This window comes from Schistocerca nitens, chromosome 12, assembly GCF_023898315.1.
Source record: "Schistocerca nitens isolate TAMUIC-IGC-003100 chromosome 12, iqSchNite1.1, whole genome shotgun sequence".
Classification (NCBI taxonomy): Eukaryota; Metazoa; Arthropoda; class Insecta; order Orthoptera; family Acrididae; genus Schistocerca; species Schistocerca nitens.
Genome location: NC_064625.1, coordinates 25,055,991 through 25,069,344, shown reverse-complemented (window position 1 = coordinate 25,069,344; position 13,354 = coordinate 25,055,991).

Below are 13,354 nucleotides of genomic sequence, written 5' to 3'. Positions count from 1 at the left end.
CATCTTCCCAAAATTCTACCAATGAACCGAAGACGACTATCCACCTTCCCCACAACTGCCATTACATGCTGGTCCCACTTCATATCGCTCTATGTTACGCCCAAATATTTAATCGACGTGACTGTGTCAAGCGCTACACTACTAATGGAGTATTAAAGCATTACGAGATTCTTTTTCCTATTCATCTGGATTAATTTACATTTATCTATATTTAGAGTTAGCTGCCATTCTTTACACCAATCACAAATCCTGTCCAAGTCATCTTGTATCCTCCTACAGTCACTAAACGACGACACCTTCCCGTACACCACAGCATCATCAGCAAACAGCCGCACATTGCTATCCACCCTATCCAAAAGATCATTTACGTAGATAGAAAACAACACCGGACCTACCACACTTCCCTGGGGCACTTCAGATGATACCCTCACTTCCGATGAACACTCACCATCGAGGACAACGTACTGGGTTCTATTACTCAAGAAGTCTTCGAGCCACTCACATACTTGGGAACCAATCCCATATGCTCGTACCTTAGTTAGGAGTCTGCTGTGGGGCACCGAGTCAAACGCTTTCCGGAAGTCCACGAATATGGCATCCGTCTGATACCCTTCATCCATGGTTCGCAAGATATCATGTGAAAAATGGGCGAGATGCGTTTCGCAGGAGCGATGCTTTCTAAAGCCGTACTGATGCATGGACAGCAACTTCTCTGTCTCAAGGAAATTCATTATATTCGAACTGAGAATATGCTCGAGAATCCTGCAACAAACCGATGTTAAGGATATTGGTCTGTAATTTTGAGGATCCGTCCTTCTACCCTTCTTATATACAGGCGTCACCTACGCTTTTTCCCCAGTCGCTCGAGACTTTACGTTGGGCAAGAGATTCGCGATAAATGCAAGCTAAGTAAGGAGCCAATGCAGTAGAGTACTGTCTGTAAAACCGAATTGGAATCCCATCAGGACCCGGCGATTTATTTATTTTCAACCCATTTAGCTGCTTCGCAACCCCAGGGATGTCTATTCACTATGTCCTCCATACGGTAATCTGTACGAGACTCAAACGGCGGTATGTTTGTACCCTCCTCCTGCGTGAAAAGATTTCTCAAATGCTAAATTTAAAATTTCAGTTCATATCGTAGTATTCCATGGGTTCTCCGCAAGGAAGCATTATTGTCAAATACTGGATGACAATTACGGCAGATCACGCCCATCCCATGTTATAGTACTTGTCCCCCTGTGGTAATGCCCGTATTCCAAGACGACGCAGCCCCTGTTCACACAGCTCGCCTCGTCCAGGACTGGTTTTGTGGGATCGGGGATGAATTGTCGCATCTCGCATGGCCGCGACAGTCAACAGGTCTCAATATAACTGAGCGTTTGTGATCTACTTGGGAGATAACATGGCCGCTCTTCACCTCCACCATCGTTACTGAACTTGCCCGTGTGTCGCGTCCCAGCACAGCCTCACTATACCAGAATGAAGTAAGAGCGAACTGCGTAGCGCAATCGGGACATTAACGACAATGGGTTAGTTATAAATTGGTGTCAACCTTTATATCGGAGATGAGAGGGAGAGAATCTCCTTGGTTTGAAGCAAATGAGTTTCCTGAAAATAGGTTACAGAATTGCAATAGGCAGAAAACATTGGTTAGTTTCTATTAAGTTTATTCTCACTTGTACTTATGTGAGGTGTTGGACCATAAACCCCCCCATATGAGAAACAAGTACAAAGCAATTACTTTTTCTTGGTTAGCACTGAAATCTCTCTAAGTAATTGAGACAAAGACTGACAGCCTCTGTTCAACACAATTCCAATGAAACTCTAAAAATCCTACTTGACCTGCAGTTCCTGAGTGCCCACCAGAGTCTATCACCGTCTTCCCGTAGTTGAAGTCTTTATCGGCTGCTACGGGCCTACTCTGCCCCGCTGGTGTCTCGCCGCGGAATCTCCAAACTGCCGGCACTGGCTCTGAATCTGCATCTGAATCTCTGCTTCTAGCTATTCCGCTGCCTGGCCTTTTATTTCGTTCCTCAAGTACTTGGGTGCACACGAGTTAATTTGTTTCACACGACCCTTTCATTTCTAAGTGATTGGATTGCACAAGAATGCCGATGGTTCCACACGACACTCTCGTTTCTAATTGGTCAGCTTGCGCAAGAATGCCTTCGGTTCCACACGACACTTTCGTTTCTAGTTGCACATAACTTGGTTCCACACGAGTCTTTTCCTCACGCGAATGACACTCTCTCTTGCTGTATTATCGCCCTGTTGTTTGCATCTTCCATTGTGCAAGTTTGATTCGTGCTGCTTCCTCTGGCAGGAAGTCAAACACTAAGTTATTTGATCAACAAGCCATACTTGGCAGCCTCCGCCGCTTATTTTGTCCCTACGTCCTGGTGGACTATTTCTTAATGTCGGCTGGCTGCTTGCCTATGGAGCCTGGACTCTTATTATGGTCACAAAAGCAAGAATAAAAATTAAAATTTTCTACGGTCACAACAGGTGTTTTGCAGGAAGAATGGCGGAAGGTTCTCTTGAAAACCATACACGACCTGTATTATTCATTCTGAGGCGACCAGAAGCTGTTTTGAATGCCAACTTTTTCCTGCGCCGTATACGTCAGAGTAATTTGTTGTTATTTTGGTGTTTCCGTATTTTTGTGCACCCCCAGTACATCCATATAACTGAATCAGACGGTGCTCTATCTTCGGTTTTTGGTCACAGCAGAAAGTGCGCTTGACCAAGCAGTCTTGAGCCCACGGAAGCAGAAAAAAGGTCACTGATAACTTTACAAAACAAAATTTAAGTTTACTTTTGTACAAGATTTTTCATAAGGACTTTCTGTGTTTCAGAGGTCGTCTGTGCGTAAAGTACAAGACAAGACAGGAAAACGACACATACCAGTGGATAGAAGTTTCGATACGTAATACGCGCCGTGACGTTGCTGGACGAGAGGTCAGGCGTGTCATAACATGTAGACGAAATTATCCGCTCGGTATTGTCGCACCGAATTAGTTCGCGCCTGCAGATTGGCAACCAAGTGAACGGATTTCCAAAGCGAGCTGCCGCTGAAGCGCACATACGCACGTCACATGCACGTATTGGGCGACTGTCTCGTCACATATAGTGACGATACTGAGAACCTGAAATGTGAGCTGAAAATTTGGAGACACCGTCTGTCCACTCATACCTCTGTGTTTTCTGAAAGAATTCTACTTCTCTCGCAGTCGTCTCCCGAAGCCTTTGAGGTCATTTATGAGTGATCCTGTATTTGCAGAAATTTCCACATGCCTCTACTTTGATACGTTAAAATAAATAAAAATTCAAGCGAATGTCTAACACTGAATTATAATTTAGATAAATTAGAAATACTAGAACAGCCAGTCATTAGAAAAGTAATAGGCCCACGAAAAACTGCGTAAGGTTCGAAGTTACGAAATAACGATGAAATTTTTCGAAATATAGAAAACATGTCAGAAGAAACGTGAAAACGAATGTTATATTTTTTGAACATCTATATCAAATGTAACACAATAATATAACCAATAAGATCCCGAAATATTTGTGGGATAAAAAGCGAAAGTGCATCGTCTAAGACATAAAGAATTTACAGAAACGTAGTATGAAAGACAGAGAACTGTTCATTTAGAAAGTATTGAATACGGAATAATTCCAAGGTAGGAGAGTGAAGACAAAACTGGTCAGAAGACAGGGGGGAAGAAACATAGTGAACAGTGTATATGCACTGAAGAGCCAAATAAATTGGTACACTCTCTAAAATCGTGTAGGACCCCCGCGAGCGCGCAGAAGTGCCGTAACACGACATGGAATGGACTCGACTAATGTCCGAAGTAGTGCTGGAGGGAACTGATATCACGAATCCTCCAGGGTTGTCCACAAATCCCTAAGAGTGCGTGGGGGTTGACATCTCTTCTGAACAGCACGTTGCACGGCATCCCAGATATGCTCAAAATGTTCGTGTCTGGGGAGTTTGGTGGTCAGCGGAAGTGTTCAAACTCAGAAGAGTGTTCCTGGAACCATTCTGCAGCAATTCTGGATGTTTAGGGTGTCGCATTGTCCTCTGGAATTGCCCAAGTCCCTCGGAATGCACAATGGACATGAATGGACGCAGGTGATCAGACAGGATGCTTACGTGCGTGTCACCTGTCAGAGTCGTATCTAGACGTATCAGGGGTCCCATATCACTCCATCTGCACCCGCCCCACACCATTACAAAGCCTCCACCAGCTGGAACAGTGCCATGCTGCAATGCAGGGTCCATGGATTCGTGAGGTTTTCTCTTTACCCGATTCAATTTGAAACGAGACTCTTCCAGACCAGGCAATATGTTTTCAGTTATTAACAGTACATTGTCGATGTTGAAAGGCCCAGGCGAGGCGTAAAGCTATGTATCGTGCAGTCATCAAGGGTAGATGAGTGGACCTTCGGTTCCGAAAGCCCACATCGATGATGTTTCGTCAAATAGTTCGCACGCTGGCACTTGTTGATGGCCTAGCAGTCAGTATGCTGAAGTTGCGCTTCTGTCACGGTGAACGATTCTCTTCATTCCTCGTTGGTCCCGTTCTTGGAGGATCTTTTTCCGGCCACAACGATGTGTGAGATTCGATGTTTTACCGGACTCCTGATATTCACAGTACATTCGTGGAATGCTCGTACGGGAAAATCCTCACTTCGTCGCTATCTCGGAGATGCTGTGTCCCATCGTTCTTGCACCGACTATAACACCACGTTCAAACTCAAATCATGACAACCTGCCGTTGTAGCAGCAGTAACCGGTCTAACAACTGCACCAGACAGTTGTTGTCTTATATAGGCGTTGCCAACGGCAGCGCCGTGTCCTGCCTGTTTACATACCTCTGTTTTGGAATACGAATGTGCATACCAGTTTCTTTGGCGCTTCAGTGTAAGACGCATAAAAGAACGGACCCGGAGAGCTACAGGCCAATATCCTTAACATCCCAGCGCCGGCCAGAGTGGCCGAGCTGTTAAAGGCGCTACAGTCTGGAACCGCACGACCGCTACGGTCGCAGGTTCGAATCCTGCCTCGGGCATGGATGTGTGTGCTGTCCTTAGGTTAGTTAGGTTTAAGTAGTTCTAAGTTCTAGGGGACTTATGACCACAGCAGTTGAGTCCCATAGTGCTCAGAGCCATTTGAACCATTTGAACCTTAACATCCGTTTGGAGCGTAATTCTTATACATATTCTCGATTCGAATATAATACATTTCCTTGAGACACAAGAAATGAGAGCCCGCATCTCGTGGTCGTGCGGTAGCGTTCTCGCTTCCCACGCCCGGGTTCCCGGGTTCGATTCCCGGCGGGGTCAGGGATTTTCTCTGCCTCGTGATGGCTGGGTGTTGTGTGCTGTCCTTAGGTTAGTTAGGTTTAAGTAGTTCTAAGTTCTAGGGGACTTATGACCACAGCAGTTGAGTCCCATAGTGCTCAGAGCCATTTGAACCATTTGAACCTTAACATCCGTTTGGAGCGTAATTCTTATACATATTCTCGATTCGAATATAATACATTTCCTTGAGACACAAGAAATGAGCACGGTTTTAGAAAGCATCGCTCGTGCGAAACTCAGCCTGCCCTTTCCTCACATGATATACTGCTAAGTATGGATCAAGGGAAACAAAAAAATGGTTCAAATGACTCTGATCACTATGGGACTTTAACATCTGTGGTCATCAGTCCCCTAGAAGTTTCCAGAATGAGATTTTCACTCTGCAGCGGAGTGTGCGCTGATATGAAACTTCCTGGCAGATTAAAACTGTGTGCCCGACCGAGGTACTGGCAGAAGTAAAGCTGTGAGTACCGGGCGTGAGTCGTGCTTCGGTAGCTCAGTTGGTAGAGCACTTGCCCGCGAAAGGCAAAGGTCCCGAGTTCGAGTCTCGGTCGGGCACACAGTTTTAATCTGCCAGGAAGTTTCATATCAGCGCACACTCCGCTGCAGAGTGAAAATCTCATTCTGGAAACATCCCCCAGGCTGTGGCTAAGCCATGTCTCCGCAATATCCTTTCTTTCAGGAGTGCTAGTTCTGCATGGTCGCAGAAGAGCTTCTGTAAAGTTTGGAAGGTAGGAGACGAGGTACTGGCAGAAGTAAAGCTGTGAGTACCGGGCGTGAGTCGTGCTTCGGTAGCTCAGTTGGTAGAGCACTTGCCCGCGAAAGGCAAAGGTGCCGAGTTCGAGTCTCGGTCGGGCACACAGTTTTAATCTGCCAGGAAGTTTCATATCAGCGCACACTCCGCTGCAGAGTGAAAATCTCATTCTGGAAACATCCCCCAGGCTGTGGCTAAGCCATGTCTCCGCAATATCCTTTCTTTCAGGAGTGCTAGTTCTGCATGGTCGCAGAAGAGCTTCTGTAAAGTTTGGAAGGTAGGAGACGAGGTACTGGCAGAAGTAAAGCTGTGAGTACCGGGCGTGAGTCGTGCTTCGGTAGCTCAGTTGGTAGAGCACTTGCCCGCGAAAGGCAAAGGTCCCGAGTTCGAGTCTCGGTCGGGCACACAGTTTTAATCTGCCAGGAAGTTTCATAACAGCGCACACTCCGCTGCAGAGTGAAAATCTCATTCTGGAAACATCCCCCAGGCTGTGGCTAAGCCATGTCTCCGCAATATCCTTTCTTTCAGGAGTGCTAGTTCTGCATGGTCGCAGAAGAGCTTCTGTAAAGTTTGGAAGGTAGGAGACGAGGTACTGGCAGAAGTAAAGCTGTGAGTACCGGGCGTGAGTCGTGCTTCGGTAGCTCAGTTGGTAGAGCACTTGCCCGCGAAAGGCAAAGGTCCCGAGTTGGAGTCTCGGTCGGGCACACAGTTTTAATCTGCCAGGAAGTTTCAGTCCCCTAGAACTTAGAACTACTTAAACCTAACTAACCTAAGGACATTACACACAGCCATGCCCGAGGCAGGATTCGAACCTGCGACCGTAGCAGTCGCGCGGTTCCGGACTGAGCGCCTAGAACCGCACGGCCACCGCGGCCGGCTCCAAGGGCAACAGGCAGAGTCCATAAACCCTACATTTTTGGAAAGCGTTTGACACTGTGTACATACTGTTAAAGAAGGCTGCAAGCATACGGAATATGTTCCCAGATATATAAGTTGTTATATGACTTTTTAAGTAACAGAACCTAGAACGTTGTCCTGGACTTCGAGTGTTCCTTAGAAACAAGGGTATCGTCAGTTGTGGCCCTGGGAAGTGTGACAGAACCGCACTTATTTTCTATGTACGTAAATGATGTGGCGGACAGCGCGAGCAGCAATCTGCGGTTGTTTGCTGATGATGCTATGATGTACGGTGAGGTGTCGAAGTTGAGTGACTGTAGGAAGATACAAGATGACTAGGTGGTCTGATGTACGGCCCCTTGCTCTGAATGTAAAAAAAAAAAAAAAAAAAATAAAATAATAATGCAGATGAGTCCGGAGCTAAAACTTCTAGCAAAAAAACTTTTTTTATAAAAGTAAAATTGTTAGGCTTAAAAAAATATACGCTAACGTGGAAGACGTACGTTATGCGGGTAACCCCCCCCCCCTTTTTTTTTTATAGCTACATTGAAATGACGCTGTGGTGTATTATGCTTACTACCTGAGCCCCCATCTTACTCTGTTCCTCGCTCCTCTGAACGGGAACACGTTATGCAGATCTTGGTGCCTGTCACGTACATCTAGAAAAGGTAATGATTTTACTATTTTATATTTCCAGTTTTTACTGAGTTTAACGAAAGCGATGTTGGCCTGATTATTCGACGCCGCCCTTTAGCTACACTGACTAAAGGATTCTTCTAAGAAATACCAAATTAAGCTATTTGCTCTTTCAATAGTTGATCTGTTTGTACATCTTTATAGGTTATCCAAATTTGCACAACGCGATCGCGAATCTTAAATAGATGTATTTGTTCTCTGTTTTCTATGTGGATAACCTGCAGATGCCTAAATAAGGCGAAACGCGTCGTTGAAAAATAAAAAACTAAAATGGCAACCAAGACTGTTTTTCAACAATACTGTTAAGCACTGGTTTGCTCTGTGCCACATATGCATATGGATTGGAAGAATTTCTAAAAGGTAAGCTTAGAAAAATTTTCTGGCCAAAGTTCCGGATTTTTTTTTTTTTTTTTTTTTTTTTTTTTTTTTTTTTTTTTTTTTTTTTGCACGCACCTCGTATTCCGTTCAGGGGGGTGACGGTACGTCGACAGTAAGGGCATCCGGTCACGCCTTAAAGTCGTTATGCCAAATCCACCGCCGACGCGAGACGATGTTGTTGTTGTGGTCTTCGGTCCTGAGACTGGTTTGATGCAGCTCTCCATGCTACTCTATCCTGTGCGAGCTTCTTCGTCTCGGAGTACCTACTGCAACCTACATCCTTCTGAATGTGTTTAGTGTATTCATCTCTTGGTCTCCCTCTACGATTTTTACCCTCCACGCTGCCCTCCAATGCTATATTTGTGATCCCTTGATGCCTCAGAACATGTGCTACGAACCGGTCCCTTCTTCTTTTCAAGTTGTGCCACAAATTTCTCTTATCTCCTATTCAATACGTCCTCATTAGTTATATGATCTACCCATCTAATCTTCAGCATTCTTCTGTAGCACCACATGTCGAAAGCTTCTATTATCTTCTTGTCCAAACTATTTATCGTCCATGTTTCACTTCCATACATGGCTACACTCCATACAAATACTTTGAGAAACGACTTCCTGACACTTAAATCTATACTCGATGTTAACAAATTTCTCTTCTTCAGAAACGCTTTCCTTGCCATTGCCAGTCTGCATTTTATATCCTCTCTACTTCGACCGTCATCAGTTATTTTGCTCCCCAAATAGCAAAACTCCTTTACTACTTTAAGTGCCTCATTTCCTAATCTAATTCCCTCAGCATCACTCGAGTTAATTCGACTACATTCCATTATCCTCGTTTTCCTTTTGTTGATGTTCATCTTATACCCTCCTTTCAAGACACTGTCCATTCCGTTCAACTGCTCTTCCAAGTCCTTTGCTGTCTCTGACAGAGACAAAGGCAGAAGAAAAAAAGACATAATGTGTGTTTTTTTGCACACCAAATGGAAAAAAAAGCTTGTTGCGTTCATCGTGTGTGTTCGCTAGCCGCACTTGTGAGGGGAACCCGTTAGCCCGTCGGCGCAGACGCCCCGCAAGGTGGGCTACAGTTGGGTCGCTGGCGCCGTCTCCCGGTTGGCGGGTGACTCGTCGTACGGGAAGTCTTGCCGGGTGAGAAGAGGGAGGGAGGGAGGGGTGGCTTGTTGACCTTTGCCAGAGGACAGCCAGCCGCCGCGGCGCGCTATTGTCTGCGCCGGCTGTGTTCCGCAGCGCGGCGCCTGCAATCACGTCAGCCAAGCACACGCCGGGACTCGCCCCAGAGAGGAACGAGGCGCACTGTTTGGAACACTTGGCGAGTTCATTTTGGAGGCAACCTAAATCATTTTGTAGGGTTCCGTGCCTCAATCGGTAGCAACGGATCCCGTATTAGCATCACTTCGTTGTCCGTCAGCCCTTCCTTCCGCTTTTCTCAGGAACAGATAGACGCATCAAGGTGAAAGAATCGAATGCCGGTCATTCGCCACGCCGGACATTTGCCACACTTGCCCCTTCGGCAGGTAGCGATCCCTCAGGTAAGGGACGCCCTTCCTCGTACTTCTGTCCCCTTTCAAACCGCCGTCTCCACATTTTACTCGATACAACCAGTATGTAAGGGACCTTCTTCGACATTTTGGCGAAATACAGAACTCCTTTTCCGAAATCGAAATATTTATAACTTTCGGGAAACGAAAGCAATTCCGACGATTATGTCAGTATGTAATTAGTTCTGCCAAGTATAAATATAGATCCCTCCGTCTGTACGGTACCTTCCTTTCACGCTTACTGATTGCGATAGAAACAGTCCATCGCCGTGGGAGCAACAAGAAAGGAACGATGTAAAGAGAATGCGAATGTACGCTAATTTCTTTTTGATCACTGCATTTGTGCCTACTTTAATTACTACAACTGCATGCGCATAAGACAATAAGGGAAGAAGAAATGGGTATGTGAATGTGTGAAAAGAAGAACGATATACTCCATATTAATTTACTCTCTAAAATGCGATATCCCTTGCGGCGATAGATTAGTTAATAAAGTGTAGCGGGACGATGTTCAAAACTTAACTGAAAACACGTTCACTAAATAGAGATAAGAACATCTATGATTGACATGTCATCTAAAGTCGACTTACAATTTTAAAATGTTAGAAATAAGGAAATGAAGTAATACAGAATGCTGTGCTTGTACCGTACGTTGTTGTTCTACATTGTTTAGCTCTGGTATTTACAGGATCACAGAGAGAGCATCCTAGGTTTTGGAGGGAAAAGCCGTAATTGTAATGATCTCCACTACAACAGAAACAAGAAGCACAACCTAAGGAAAAATAATGTAATGATCGTTCCTGCTCACAAGCGACATTGAAGCAGATAGTTCCTGTGACTTAGTATGGACAGAGGTTATATTCGACAACCGGAATAAATTAATAACTGGCTCCTTTTACCAACCCTCGGTCTCAGATGAAACAGTTGCTGAACAGTTCAAAGAAAACTCGAGTCTCATCGCAAATAGGTACCGTACTCATACAATTATAGTTGGCAGTGACTTGAATCTACCTTCCGTATGTTGACAAAACTACATTTTCAGACCCTATTGTAGAGAGATAACAACAACCGTAATTGTACTAAATGTTTTTTTAAATTATTTTTGACAATTAATTGACGAGCCCTTTCAAATTGTAAATGTTACGAAAACACACTTGACCTCTTAGCCACAAATAATCCTGAGCATCACGACGGGTACAGGGATTAGTGAGCACGCAGTCGTAGCGAGGCTCAATTCCGTAACAAGGAAATTCACCAAAACTAAATGCGAAATATATATATTTATAAAAGCAACTAAAACTTCGGTTGACGTATTTCTAAGAGACAGTCTCCAATCCTCCCAGACTATGTAAGTGAAGACCATAGGTGGCTTAAGTTCAAAGAAATAGTATCAACAGCACACGAGAGATTCATACCAAATAAATTAATAAGAGACGGAACTGATCTCCCATGGTACACCAAACACGACAGAAAGTTGCTGCAGGAGCACCGAAAAAGGCACGTATAATTTAGACGAGCGCAAAATCTCCAAGATTGGCCAAGTTTTACTGAGGCTCTATATTTGGTGAAGATTTCAATGCGAGATGCATTTAATAGTTTCCACAACGAAACTCTCTCTCTCTCTCTCTAGAAATGTGGCGGAAAATCCAAAGAGATTCTGGCTCTATGTTAAGTAAACCAGCGGAAAGGCTCAGTAAGCGATGAGGAGGAGGAGGAGGAGGAGGAGGAGGGGGAGGGGGAGGGGGAGACAGGGGACCCAACCCCTCAGAGCAGGTAAAATCGTGGCAAATGTCCGGTGTGGCAAATGTCCACACTCCTTACTGTTGTGTTTCACCCTGTACGATTGACGCAGCATACTGAAAGCGGCAGAATGGTTCGTCGGTAAAGAAGACTGATGACAGAAATCACATAATCGTGATGGTGTGGTGTAGAAATCTTCGACAAAATCCTTCCTGTAGAGGGAACGATGGATTTCCCGACACATGGCACGAATGGCAAAACGTCATTTTTTCGGATGAATCCAGGTTCTGTTTACAGCATCAGGATGGTCGCACCCATGTTTGGCGACATCTCGATGAATGCACATTGGAAGCGTGTATTCGTCATCGCCATACTGGCGTATCACCCGACATGATGGTATGGGGTGCCATTGGTTACGCGTCTCGGTCACCTCTTGTTCGCATTGCCGGGACATTTGAACAGTGGACGTTACATTTCAGATGTGTTACGACCCGTGGCTATACCCTTCATTCGATCTCTGCGAAACCCTACATTTCAGCAGGATAATTCCCGACCGCATGTTGCAGGTGCTGTACGGGCCTTTCTGGATACAGAAAATGTTCGACTGCTGCCCTGGCCAGCACATTCTCCAGATCTCTCACCAATTGAAAACGTCTGGTCAATGGTGGCCGAGCAACTGGCTCGTCACAATAGGCCAGTCACTACTCTTGAAGAACTGTGGTATCGTGTTGAAGCTGCATGGGCAGCTGTACTGTACACAGCATCCAAGCTCTGTTTGACTCAACGCCCAGGCGTATCAAGGCCGTTATAACGGCCAGAGGTGGTAGTTCTGGGTACTGATTTCTCAGGATCTATGCACCAAAATTGCGCGAAAATGTAATCACGTGTCAGTTGTCCAATGAATACCCGTTTATTATCTGCATTTCTTCGTGGTGTTATTATTTTTAATGGCCAATAGTATATATACATAATTAATGTTGTGCACAACCCTTAGAGCGCGAGCCCTACACACCCTTGCCTCTTTTTTAAAATTTTTAACGTGTATTTTTTTTATTTATTTGTGATTTATGTCCCAGCATTCCCATCTCACTTGGCAAGTCTGTAGTAAGGAAAGAAGTGAAGGCTGAAAGGCGAAATCAGTGCATACGGAGGATGTATATGGGACATAAACTTGATGACAACGTTACAGATAGAGCAAATAAAGGAAGGTGAGATGGGAAATACGATCCTGACAGAAGAATTGGACAGAGATTTGAAACACCTAGACGGAAACAAGGCCCCTGCAGTAGACAACACGTTACCTCTCGAGACTCCTGGGAGATCCAGCCGCGGTAAAACTATTCCACCTGGCGTGCAACGTGTTGCCAGACACGCAAAATACCCTCAGGCTTCAAGGAGAATGCAGTCATTGCAGTTCAAAAGTAGGCAGGTGCTCACAGTTGTGACTATTACCGAACCATTACCTTAATAAGTCATTGTTTCAGAAAACTGACATGAATTATTTACAGAAGAGTGGCAAAATTGGTAGAACCCGAACTCGGGAAAGATTCCGCAAGAAATGTAGGAACACGTGAGGCAATGCTCACCCTAAGACTTATTTCAGGCAATGGATTGATGATAGGCAATCATACATTTAAAGTAAATTAGAGGAAATTTTTAACAGTGTTGAATACACTCTTTTAAATTCTGAATACAGCCCGAGAAAAATACTTGCATAGAAACCAGACTCCAGATGTAGGAGCCCAAGGACAAGAAATGAAAACAGTGGCTGAGAAGGAACTGAGGCACGGTTGTAGCGTATTTCCGATTGTATTCAGTGTGTACAATGAGCACCCAGGAAATAAAACCAAACACATATTGCAGAAAAATTTAAAGTTGAGGTAGAAAAATAAACTCCTAAATATTTGACAATGACATTCAGCTGAATTGAATGGATAGTCTCTTGAAAAGGCATTTTAAGGTG